The sequence below is a fragment of the Triticum dicoccoides genome, chromosome 7A (genome assembly GCF_002162155.2).
Source record: "Triticum dicoccoides isolate Atlit2015 ecotype Zavitan chromosome 7A, WEW_v2.0, whole genome shotgun sequence".
NCBI lineage: Eukaryota > Viridiplantae > Streptophyta > Magnoliopsida > Poales > Poaceae > Triticum > Triticum dicoccoides.
The window spans coordinates 514,953,420-514,967,095 of NC_041392.1; positions in this window are offsets into that span (position 1 = coordinate 514,953,420).

Here is a 13,676-nt window from a genome sequence, read left to right on the forward strand (position 1 = left end):
ACCATTATTTGGGCCTAGAGGAAGGCATTGGGAAGTAATAAGTAGATGATGGGTTGCTAGAGTGACAGAAGCTTAAACCCTAGTTTATGCGTTGCTTCGTAAGGGGCTGATTTGGATCCATATGTTTCATGCTATGGTTAGGTTTACCTTAATACTTCTGTTGTAGTTGTGGATGCTTGCAATAGAGGTTAATCATAAGTGGGATGCTTGTCCAAGTAAGGATAGTACCCAAGCACCGGTCCACCCACATACCAAATTATCAAAGTACCGAACGCGAATCATATGAACGTGATGAAAACTAGCTTGACGATAATTCCCATGTGTCCTCGGGAGCGCTTTTCTCTATATAGGAATTTGTCCAGGCTTGTCCTTTGCTACAAAAAGGATTGGGCCACCTTGCTGCACTTTATTTACTTTTGTTACTTGTTACAAATTATCTTATCACAAAACTATCTGTTACCTATAATTTCAGTGCTTGCAAAGAATACCTTGCTGAAAACGCTTATCATTTCCTTCTGCTCCTCGTTGGGTTCTACAATCTTACTTATCGAAAGGACTACGATAGATCCGCTACACTTGTGGGTCATCAAGACTCTTTTCTGGCGCCGTTGCCGGGGAGTGAAGCGCCTTTGGTAGGTGGAATTTGGTAAGGAAAATTTTATATAGTGTGCTGAAATTTACTGTCACATGTTACTATGGAAAGTAATCCTCTGAGGGGCTTGTTCGGGGTATCTTCACCCAGACCAGTAGAGCAAAGAGTTGCTCCTCAACCTATTGAACCTACTGAAAATGAAAATGTCTACTTTGAGATTCCTTCGGGTATGATAGAAAAAATGCTAGCTAATCCTTTTGCAGGAGACGGAACAATGCATCCTGATGAGCACCTAATATATGTGGATGAAGTTTGTGGATTATTTAAGCTTGCAGGTGTGCCCGATGATGTTATTAAGAAGAATGTCCTCCCTTTATCTTTGAAGGGAGATGCATTGACATGGTATAGGCTATGTGATGATATGGGATCATGGAACTATAAACGATTGAAATTGGAATTTCATCAGAAGTTTTATCCTATGCATCTTGTTCATCGTGATCGCAATTATATATATAATTTTTGGCCTCGTGAAGGAGAAAGCATCACTCAAGCTTGGGGGGGGGGGCTTAAATCAATGTTATATTCATGCCCCAATCATGAGCTTCCAAGAGAAATAATTATTTAAAATTTATATGCTCTGCTTTCTGATAACAATCGCACCATGCTCGATACTTCTTGTGCTGGCTCTTTTATGATGAAAACTATTGAATTCAAATGGGATTTATTGGAAATAATTAAACGCAACTCTAAAGATTGAGACCTCGACGAAGGTAAGGAGTCAGGTATGACACCTAAGTTTGATTGTGTTAAATCTTTTATGGATACTGATGTTTTCCATAAATTTAGCACTAAATATGGACTTGACTCTGAAATAGTAGCTTCTTTCTATGAATCTTTTGTTACTCATGTTGATCTCCCTTGGGAGAAGTGGTTTAAATATCATCCCCCTATAGAAGTAAAAGTAGCTGCACCTATTAAAGTTGAAGAAAAGACTGTCACTTATAATGATCCTATTGTTCCTACTGCTTATGTTGAGAAACCCCCTTTTCCTGTTAGGATAAAAGATCATGCTAACGCTTCAACTGTGGTTCGTAAAAGCAATATATGAACTTATACACCTCTTGAGCAAATTAAAGTTGAACCTAATACTGCTATTGTTAAAGATCTCTTGTCTGATAATATTGATGGTCATGTTATTCATTTCTGTGATGAGACTGCTAGAATTGCTAAACCTTGTGCTAAAGATAAATATAGACCTATGGTAGGCATGCCTGTTATCTATTATATTATTAAGACAATAGAAAAGTAACGGTTGAGATTAACCATTGCAATGTTAAGATGTATCAATGGTTAAGATTAATCACGATGGACTCACGTTTGCTAGGCCAGATTTCGGATGGCATGCATAACTGCTAGCTGGATCGGGATAGGAGTCCTAATCATATACATAAGGAGGCAAGGCTAATTCTTTTTGTTTTTTTATTTGTGATAGCTGGACTTACAGGCCTACGTGAAAGTAAAACGGATTCGTACAGTTCCTGGTGGACCCCTTCCGATCGACCAGTACTAACCTACTAGGCTAACTTGATTAAACTAGATAAAGCATTGGCATATATACAGTATCATATATGCATACATGCCCACACATTAAATTTAAGACTGGAAATATCTACAACGATTGTATAGAAGATCGATTAGCAGTTTTATAAAGGAAAAAAAATAAAGTACACAGTTTATGTTTTAAAGTTTTTTTTGCGGGTGAATATAAATTATCTACTGGCCACACAAGAAGACAAAAATCTGTCCAAATACAATAAAGTGTTTATTTTAATCTATGTATTTGTCTTTTACATCATTCATGACAATATATGTGTTTATCAAATTTCATACGTATATACTGAACATATATATGTATGCGTATAATTGTTTCAGATTTTATCAAGCTGTAGAAATATTATCCGTCTATTATACCTAAACGATAACAATCGGACGGTGAATTTATCCCTTCAAAGTTAAATTAAGTCAATGGCTGAGATTTACCCACGTAATACGATCAACATCCTTGAATTTAGTCAACATGGCTGTAAGGAATCGTATACAATCCTGCATGGCTGCATCCGTAGATGGATTGACTCTTTGCAAGAGCGTGCATACGCAAGTTGACAACTACATGACACGTATAGTTCTACACGAACTACTATGCAAACACTTGTGACATCAAGGATGCACGAAACCTTCTCCGGTATGCACTCGGACGCCCGGCAGGAGCACACGACAGTCATCAGCCATGATGCTTGGTTCGAAGCAGGCATGAAAGTACGCATCGAAAGATGGATTGATTCCGGTCAGGAACGTGCATAGGTAATTACAAAGACACAATCTTGCAAAAAAAAGTACAGAACCACATGGACACGTGCCAGCTCTAAATGAACTAGACAACAAGGACGCCTGAAACGTCCTCCACTACTCACTCAGACGCCCGGCAGGAGCACAACATTGGCCATGATACTTGGCGGATTAAAGCAGGCGCGAGACTATGCATCCATAGATGTATTGACTCCTGGCAAGAATGTGCATGTGCAAGTAGAGAACCAAATGGAAGCTCTAAATGAACTCAATACATCAAGGAAGCACCAAAGTCCTCTAGTACATCATCGAATGCCCGACGGGAGCACGACAACGGCCAGGATGCACGGCCGATCGAAGCAAAGCACAAACATCCTCCAATACTCACTTGGACGCCCGACAGGAGCACAACAGCCTACTGTATTCATTTCTAACTCATATTACTTTGTCTTTTAAATAAATGGTAGACCTCATGCTAACTGGATCTATAGTACATCGAAAAAAACAAAAAAAAAAGCATATGTATCTATCTGAACTGTGCACATGACATGCATACCACGAGTGAAAAAGTAGTATATGCATGTACCGGTGCTTCGTGCTAGCACACCACACATCTGGAAGATACTAGCATATATCATCCGAGTTAAGGAAGCAGAACTGCATTTGGTCTGCAACAGTATAGGTTGAAAGCAACATATAATGTAAAATATGTAAGAAGTTGTTTTATTTATGTTAAAAATATATAATCAATACCCATAAGAACATCGGAAAATTATGTTGAGAACAATTGAGAGTTGATGTATTTTGGAAGTTTATTTGTGAACTCTATTTGATAATTATGTTGCGTTTGATGGTTAAGGTACTATGGAAATTTGAAGCAGGACGTCATGCCTCCAAGCATCTACAAGTAATGGTGCATGTCGAAATATAACACGAAGAGTAGGTATAAGCCATCAATGTTTAAATTCAACATTTCTTTCAAAATTTTAAGAAATGGGATGACTACAGTAGTAGAAAACATAAGGTATATCAGATCAACAATAAGGTTGAATTACAAGAAAAATTCCTCCAGAAGTTATAGTTGCCAAGATAGGGAGCAATGACGAGGAATAAAAAAGTCAATGATTATAGTAAATGTATATGGTTTTAAATGAATGGCTATGGATCTCAGTGCCATTGATCTTTCACAGTCGTTCCTATATAAGAAAATATCATTGCCAAGAACAAAATGCGGACTTCGTAGAAATGGACAAAAATGCATTTTTGTTTACAATCACTGTTTATATTCTCAAATGTTGATACTAATATAGCATCGAAATATAAATTGAATGTTAGTTAACAAAAAATACCTAATAAATCTAGCCGCGCAAATGTGCGGGTCACCCAGCTAGTTTCTGTTAAAATAGGAGATCATTGTTATCATGGCTTATGTGATATGGGTGCCAGTGCTAGTTCTATACCTCATGACTTATACAAAGAAATTATGCATGATATTGCACCTGCCGAGCTAGAAGATATTGATGTTACAATTAAACTTGCCAATAGAGATACTATTTCACCAATTGGAATTGTTAGAGATGTTGAAGTCTTGTGTGGGAAAACTAAATATCCTGCTGATTTTCTTGTTCTTGGTTCCCCACAAGATAGCTTTTGTCCTATTATATTTGGTAGACCCTTCTTGAACACAGTTAATGCTAAGATTGATTGCGAAAAGGATGTTGTTACTATTGGTTTAGGTGATATGTCTCATGAGTTTAATTTCTCTAAATTTCATAGACAACACCGTGAAGAGGAATTGCCTAGTAAAGATGAAATTAGTGGTCTTGCTTCTATTGCCATGCCTCCTAGTGATCCTTTAGAACAATATCTGCTAGACCATGAAAATGATATGTTTATGAATGAAAGAAGGGAAATAGATGAAGTATTCTTCAAACAGGAACTCATCCTGAAACACAATTTGCCTGTCGAAATCCTAGGGGATCCTCCACCCAAGGGTGATCCCGTGTTTGAGCTCAAACCGTTACCTGATACTCTTAAATATGCTTATCTTGATGAGAAAAAGATATATCCTATTTTTATTAGTGCTAACCTTTCAGAGCAAGAAGAAGAGAGATTATTGAAAACTTTGAGGAAGCACCGTGCTGCTATTGGATATACTCTCGATGATCTTAAGGGCATTAGTCCCACACTATGTCAACACAAAATAAATTTGGAGAAAGATGCCAAACCAGTTCGTGATCACCAACGACGGCTGAACCTTAAGATGAAAGAAATGGTGAGAAAGGAAATACTAAAGCTCCTTGAGGCAGGTATAATTTATCCCGTTGCTGATAGTCAGTGGGTAAACCCTGTCCATTGTGTCCCTAAAAAGGGAGGTATTACTGTCATTCCTAATGATAAAGATGAATTGATTCTTCAAAGAATTATTACAGGTTATAGGATGGCAATTTATTTCCGCAAATTAAATAAGGCTACTAAAAAAGATCATTACCCCTTACCTTTTATTGATCAAATGCTAGAAAGATTATCCAAACATACACATTTTGCTTCCTAGATGGTTATTCTGGTTTCTCTCAAATACCTGTGTCAGCTAATGATCAATCTAAGACCACTTTTACTTGCCCGTTCGGTACTTTTGCTTATAGATGTATGCCTTTTGTTTTATGTAATGCACCTGCTACCTTCCAAAGATGCATGATGGCTATATTCTCTGACTTCTGTGAAAAGATTTGTGAAGTTTTCATGGACGATTTCTCCGTCTATGGATCCTCTTTTGATGATTGCTTAAGCAACCTTGATCGAGTTTTGCAGAGATGTGAAGAAACTAACCTTGTCTTGAATTGGGAGAAGTGCCACTTTATGGTTAATGAAGGTATTGTATTGGTCATAAAGTTTCTGAAAGAGGTATTGAAGTTGATAAAGCTAAGGTTGATGCTATTGAAAAGATGTCATGTCCCAAGGACATCAAAGGTATAAGAAGTTTCCTTGGTCATGCCGGTTTTTATAGGAGGTTCATTAAGGACTTCTCAAAAATTTCTCGGCCTCTAACTAATTTATTACAAAAACATATACCATTTGTTTTTTATGATGATTGCGTAGAAGCATTTGAAATAACAAAGCATTGATCTCCGCACCTATTGTTCAGCCACCTGATTGGAATTTACCCTTTGAAATTATGTGTGATGCTAGTGATTATGTTGTAGGTGTAGGGCAAAGAGTTGATAAGAAATTAAATGTTATAAAATATGCTAGTAAAACTCTAGACAATGCTCAGAGAAATTATGCTACTACTGAAAAAGAATTCTTAGCAGTTGTATTTGCTTGTGATAAGTTCAGACCTTATATTGTTGATTCTAAAGTAACTATTCACATGGATCATGCTGCAATTAAATATCTTATGGTAAAGAAAGATGCTAAACCTAGACTTATTAGATGGGTTCTCTTGCTACAAGAATTTGATTTGCATATTATTGATAGAAAGGGAGTTGATCACCCCGTTGTAGACAACTTGTCTAGGTTAGAAAATGTTCTTGATGACCCACTACCTATTGATGATAGCTTTCCTGATGAACAATTAAATTTCATAAATGCTTCTCATACTGCTCCATGGAATGCTGATTTTGCTAATTACATTGTTGCTAAGTTTATACCACCTAGTTTCACATACCAGCAAAAGAAAAAGTTTTTCTATGATTTGAGACAGTACTTTTAGGATGACCCACATCTTTATAAAGGAGTAGATGGTGTTATTAGACATTGTGTACCAGAGCATGAACAGGAACAGATCCTACGCAAGTGTCACTCCGAAGCTTATGGAGGACACCACGCTGGAGATAGAACTGCACATAAGGTATTGCAATCCGGTTTTTATTGGCCTACTCTCTTCAAGGATGCCCGTAAGTTTGTTGTATCTTGTGATGAATGTCAAAGAATTGGTAATATTAGTAGATGTCAAGAAATGCCTATGAATTATTCACTTGTTATTGAACCATTCGATGTTTGGGGCTTTGATTATATGGGACCTTTTCCCGCCTCCAATGGATACACGCATATTTTAGTTGCTGTTGATTACGTTACTAAGTGGGTAGAAGCTATTCCAACTAGTAGTGCTGATCATAACACCTCTATTAAGATGCTTAAAGAAGTTATTTTTCCAAGGTTTGGAGTCCTTAGATACTTAATGACTGATGGTGGTTCACATTTTATTCATGGTGCTTTCTGTAAAATGCTTGCTAAGTATGATGTTAATCATAGAATTGCATCTCCTTATCACCCACAGTCTAGTGGTCAAGTAGAATTGAGTAATAGAGAACTCAAATTAATTTTGCAAAAGACTGTTAATAGATCTAGAAAGAATTGGTCTAAGAAACTTGATGATGCATTATGGGCCTATAGAACTGCATATAAAAATCCTATGGGTATGTCTCCGTATAAAATGGTTTATGGTAAAGCATGTCACTTACCTCTCGAACTAGAACAGAAAGCATATTGGGCTATTAAAGAGCTCAATTATGATTTCAAACTTGCCGGTGAGAAAAGGTTATTTGACATTAGCTCACTTGATGAATGGAGAACCCAAGCCTATGAGAATGCCAAATTGTTTAAAGAAAAAGTTAAAAGATGGCATGACAAAAGAATACAAAAGTGTGAGTTTAATGTAGGTGATTATGCATTGCTATACAACTCTCATTTAAGATTTTTTGCAGGAAAACTTCTCTAAATGGGAAGGTCCTTACGTTATCGAGGAGGTATATCGTTCTGGTGCCATAAAAATCAACAACTTCGAAGGCACAAACCCGAAGGTGGTGAACGGTCAAAGAATTAAACATTATATCTCAGATAATCTTATAAATGTTGAAACCAATGTTATTGAAACCGTAACCCCAGAGGAATACATAAGGGACACTTTCCGAAACGTTTCAGACTCCGAAAAGGAATAGGTATTTGGTACGGTAAGTAAACCGACTCCAAAACAGTTCTAATGTCAATTTTCTTCCATTTTGGAATATTTAGAAAAAAAAGAAAAAAAGAAGCAGTCCGGGAAGGACACGAGGGTGAAGGGCGCGCCCCCCTACCTCGTGGGCACCTCGTATGCTCTCCGAACTCTGTTTTCTTGCACGTTGCGTATTTTGGTCAGTAAAAATTCATTATATAATCTCCCGAAGGTTTTGACCACGGTATCACGCAAAAATCTCCTGTTCTTGTTTCGAACTGTTTCTGCTGCAGATTAGATCAATATGTCGTCCCAGGATTCGGAAGGAGAAAGCTATGTGGCTGATTATCTTGTAGATCCTAAGGTCTATGGGGACGTGGAGCATTGTGGTTGGACTACATAAGAAGAAGAGGACTATGAACCCAGGGGAAAGGAGGAGACGAGTTCAGATGAAGATGAAGTCCCATTACCTCAACCTGGGGACATGCATGTGGAGTTCAAAAAGTCAAGCCTCCCTGATAGAGCAAAGAAACCTAAGATCGAGTTTATCCCTTTTCTCCTCTTGCAGGAAAACAAACAAGAATTACGCAAGAAGATACTAAGCCTTGAGCAGGAGATCGATGACCTGAGGGATCAAAATTCTGTCCTCAAGCGCAAATTAAGGAAGAAGCCTACATCATCAACAACTCCACCTTCTCCACCAACAAAGAAGAATTGAGTACCTGGTATGGGCACTCCCCTTGGCAACTGCCAAGCTTGGGGGAGTGCCCCGGTATCGTATCACCGTCACTTTTATCTTTACCATTTTTCTTAGTTCGATCCTTTTGATAATATTTTGATCTACTAGAATAAAAGTTCTTAGTATGATCTAGTTGTGAGTTTTGCTTTATGATCCTTCTATGTAATCGAGTCCGTGAGCTATACATAATAAAGATTAGTGTTGAGTCAAAGGCTTGATTATTTTTCCATAATCTTGAGTGAATAAAAGAAAAGAGAAAGAAATAAAAAGAAACAAAGATATCATATGGATCTTATGGAGAATAATGAGCTCACATAGAAAGAGTATGATGAATAAAAGTTGTTGAGAGTTGACAAACATAGTTTGGGTCATCGTTGCAATTAATAGGAAGTAATAAAGAAAGAGAGGTCTTCACATATAAATATACTATCTTGGACATCTTTTATGATTGTGAGCACTCATTAAAATATAACATGCTAAAGAGTTGACGTTGGACAAGGAAGACAACGTAATGGGCTATGTTTTATTACATCTGAGATAAATTATATTGTCATGGATCATCAAACATGATTGAGCTTGCCTTTCCCCCTCATGCTAGCCAAATTATTTGCACCAAGTAAAGATACTACTTGTGCTTCCAAACACCCTTAAACCAGTTTTGCCATGAGAGTCCACCATACCTACCAATGGATTGAGTAAGATCCTCCAAGTAAGTTGTCATCGGTGCAAGCAATAAAAATTGCTCTCTAAATATGTATGACTTATTAGTGTGGGAGAAAATAAGCTTTATACAATCGTGTGACATGGAAGAAATAAAAGCGACGGACTGCATAATAAAGGTCCATATCACAAGTGGAAATATAAAGTGACGTTCTTTCGCATTAAGGTTTTGTGCATCCAAACAATAAAAGCGCATGAAAACCTCTGCTTCCCTCTGCGTAGGGCCTATCTTTTACTTTTATCTCCTACCTTACATAAGAGTCATAGTGATCTTCACCCTTCCTTTTTAAAATGTTATCTTTTGGCAAGCACAACATGTTGGAAAGATCCTGGTATATATGGCTAATTGGATGTGAGTTTTCATGAACTATTATTGTTGACACTACCCTTGAGGTAAAACGTTGGGAGGCAAAACTATAAGACAATATCTTTCTCTGTGTCTGATTAAAACTCCATACCCATAAGTATTGCACGAGTGTTAGCAATTGTGAAAGACTATATGATAGCTGAGTATGTGGACTTGCTGAAAAGCTCTTATATTGACTCTTTCTTATGTTATGATAAATTGCAATTGCTCCAGTGACTGAGATTATAGTTTGATTAGTTTTCAATGAAGTTTATGATTCATACTTGAAATTGTGATTTAATTGTTACTCTAGCATAAGAGATCATATGACAAGAATTATATAAGTTGTTGTTCTAAGAATGATCATGATGCCCTCATGTCCGTATTTTATTTTTATCGACACCTCTATCTCTAAACATGTGGACATATTTTTCGATTTCGGCTTTCGCTTGAGGACAAGCGAGGTCTAAGCTTGGGGGAGTTGATGCGTCCACTTTGCATCATGCTTTTATATCGATATTTATTGCATTATGGGCTGTTATTACACATTATGTCACAATACTTATGTCTATTCTCTCTTATTTTACAAGGTTTACATAAAGAGGGAGAATGCCGGCAGCTGGGATTCTGGGCTGGAAAAGGAGCAAATATTAGAGACCTATTCTGCATAGCTCCAAAATTCCTGAAACTTCACGGAAGTTATTTTCAGAATATATAAAAAATAATGAGCGCAAGAAGTTCCGGAGGGGGGCCACACCCTGCCCACGAGGGTGGGGGCGCGCCCTACCCCCCTGCGCGCGCCCCCCTACCTCGTGGCCCCTGGTGGCCCTCTGATGCCCATCTTCTGCTATATGGAGTCTTTCGATGAGGAAAAAAATCATAAGCCAGCTTTCGGGACGAGACTCCGCCGCCACGAGGCGGAACCTTGGCGGAACCAATCTAGGGCTCCGGCGGAGCTGTTCTGCCAGGGAAACTTCCCTCCGGGAGGGGGAAATCATCGCCATCGTCATCACCAACGATCCTCTCATCGGGAGGGGGTCAATCTCCATCAACATCTTCACCAGCATCATCTCCTCTCAAACCCTAGTTCATCTCTTGTATCCAATTCTTGTCTCCAATTCCGGGATTGGTACCTGTGGGTTGCTAGTAGTGTTAATTACTCCTTGTAGTTGATGCTAGTTGGTTTATTTGGTGGAAGATCATATGTTCAGATCCTATATGCATATGAATACCCCTTTGATTATGAACATGAATATGCTTTGTGAGTAGTTACGTTTGTTCCTGAGGACATGGGAGAAGTCTTGCTATTAGTAGTCATGTGAATTTGGTATTCGTTCGATATTTTGATGAGATGTATGTTGTCTCTCCTATAGTGGTGTTATGTGAACGTCAACTACATGACACTTCACCATTATTTGGGCCTAGAGGAAGGCATTGGGAAGTAATAAGTAGATGATGGGTTGCTAGAGTGACGGAAGCTTAAATCCTAGTTTATGCGTTGCTTCGTAAGGGGCTGATTTGGATCCATATGTTTCATGCTATGGTTAGGTTTACCTTAATACTTCTGTTGTAGTTGCGGATGCTTGCAATAGAGTTTAATCGTAAGTAGGATGCTTGTCCAACTAAGGACAGTGCCCAAGCACAGGTCCACCCACATACCAAATTATCAAAGTACCGAACGTGAATCATATGAACGTGATGAATACTAGCTTGACGATAATTCCCATGTGTCCTCGAGAGCGCTCTTCTCTATATAAGAATTTGTCCAGGCTTGTCCTTTGCTACAAAAAGGATTGGGCCACCTTGCTGCACTTTATTTACCTTTGTTACTTGTTGCTCGTTACAAATTATCTTATCACAAAACTATCTGTTACCTATAATTTTGGTGCTTGCAGAGAATACCTTGCTGAAAACCGCTTATCATTTCCATCTACTCCTCGTTGGGTTCGACACTCTTACTTATCGAAAGGACTACGATAGATCCCCTATACTTGTGGGTCATCATGCATCCAAACCCCGTGATATGATACGCTCTGTCACACATAAACCTCCTTATATCTTCCACAAAATAGCCACCATACCTACCTATTATGGCATTTCCATAGCCATTCCGAGATATATTGCCATGCAACTTTCCACCATTTCATTTATGACATGCTTCATCATTGTCATATTGCTTTGCATGATCATGTAGTTGACATCGTATTTATGGCAAAGCCACCATGCATAGTTTATCATACATCTCACTCTTGATTCATTGCCCTTCCCGGTACACTGCCGGAGGCATTCATATAGAGTCATATTTTGTTCTAGTATCGAGTTGTAATCATTGAGTTGTAAATAAATAGAAGTGTGATGATCATCATTAATAGAGCATTGTCCCAAATAAAAAAATAAAAAAAAGAAAGGCAAAAAAGGCCCCAAAAAGGAAAAAATAAAAAATAAAAAGGCACAATGCTACTATCCTTTTTTCCACACTTGTGCTTCAAAGTAGCACCATGATCTTTATGATAGAGAGTCTCTTGTTTTGTCACTTTCATATACTAGTGGGAATTTTTCATTATAGAACTTGGCTTGTATATTCCAAATATGGGCATCCTCAAATGCCCTAGGTCTTCATGAGCAAGCAAGTTGGATGCACACCCACTTAGTTTCTTTTGTTGAGCTTTCATACATTTATAGCTCTAGTGCATCTGTTGCATGGCAATCCCTACTCCTTGCATTGACATCAATTGATGGGCATCTCCCTAGCCCGTTGATTAGCCGCGTCGATGTGAGACTTTCTCCTTTTTTTGTCTTCTCCATAACCTCCATCATCATATTCTATTCCACCCATAGTGCTATATCGATGGCTCACGCTCATGTATTGCATGAAAGTTGAAAAAAGTTTGAGATTACTAAAGTATGAAACAATTGCTTGGCTTGTCATCGGGGTTGTGCATGATGAGAGCATTCTTGTGTGACGAAAATGGAGCATGACCAAACTATATGATTTTGTCGGGATGAACTTTCTTTTGCCATGTTATTTTGAGAAGACATGATTGCTTAGTTAGTATGCTTGAAGTATTATTATTTTTATGTCAATATTAAACTTTTGTCTTGAATCTTTCGGATCTGAAAATTCATGCCACAATAAAGAAAATTACATTGAGAATTATGCTAGGTAGCATTCCACATCAAAAATTCTGTTTTTATCATTTACCTACTTGAGGTCGAGCAGGAATTAAGCTTGGGGATGCTTGATACGTCTCCAACGTATCTATAATTTTTTATTGTTCCATGCTATTATATTATCTGTTTTGGATGTTAATGGGATTATTTATACACTTTTATATTATTTTTGGGACTAACATACTAACCCAAGGCCCAGTGCAAATTGCTGTTTTTTTGCCTATTTCAGTGTTTCGCAGAAAAGGAATATCAAACGGAATCCAAACGGAATGAAACCTTCGGGAAAGTTATTTTTGGAACAAACGTGTTCCAGAGGACCTGGAGTGGCTGTCAAGAAATCAATGAGGAGGCCACGAGGCAAGGAGGCGCACCTGCCCCCCTGGGCACGCCCCCACCCTCATGGGCCCCTCGTGGTTCCACCGACCTACTTCTTCCTCCTATATATATCCATATACCCCGAAAACATCCAGGAGCACCACGAAACCCTATTTCCACCGCCGCAACCTTTTGTACCCAAGAGATCCCATCTTGGGGCCTTTTTCGAAGCTCCGCTGGAGGGGGTATCAATCACGGAGGGCTTCTACATCAACACCATAGCCTCTTTGATGATGTGTGAGTAGTTTACCTCAGACCTTCGGGTCCATAGTTATTAGCTAGATGGCTTCTTCTCTCTCTTTGGATCTCAATACAAAGTTCTCCTCGATCTTCTTGGAGATCTATTCGATGTAACTCTTTTTGCGGTGTGTTTGTCGAGATCCGATGAATTGTGGGTTTATGATCAAGTTTATCTATGAACAATATTTGATTCTCCTCTGAAATCTTTTATGTA